Source organism: Chinchilla lanigera, unplaced genomic scaffold (genome assembly GCF_000276665.1).
Source record: "Chinchilla lanigera isolate Chin_1 unplaced genomic scaffold, ChiLan1.0 scaffold00070, whole genome shotgun sequence".
NCBI lineage: Eukaryota > Metazoa > Chordata > Mammalia > Rodentia > Chinchillidae > Chinchilla > Chinchilla lanigera.
The window spans coordinates 11350807-11351203 of NW_004955471.1; positions in this window are offsets into that span (position 1 = coordinate 11350807).

The window sequence follows — 397 nt, forward strand, 5'->3', positions numbered from 1 at the left end:
AGCCGAACCGCGAAGTTGGGACTTCCGACAGCGGGGCTCTGCCGCTGGCTCCCGGCGGCCACTGACAGCCGCACGAGGCGGGGACACCACTCGCTGGGTTCCTCCACCTGGAGCTGCACCTCCCGCAGTGAGGCTCCCTCAGCGCCAGGGGAAGTGGAGGCACAGGGGCGGGTCCCAGCTGGCCAGCCCTGAGGGCGGGGCCTCGCCGGGCCCCAGCAGGCCATCAGCTTCTAGGGGACCTTCGGGGCGAGGCTGGGATGCCTTCCCAATGGGAAGGGGAACAAGAGACGGAGAGATGGGGTGGGGAGGAGGGGAGACACAGTTCACCGGGAGCACAGCCTCGGCGTGGATGGAGAGAAGGTCCAAACGGTAAAGCTGTACCATCAGCATCTGGAGA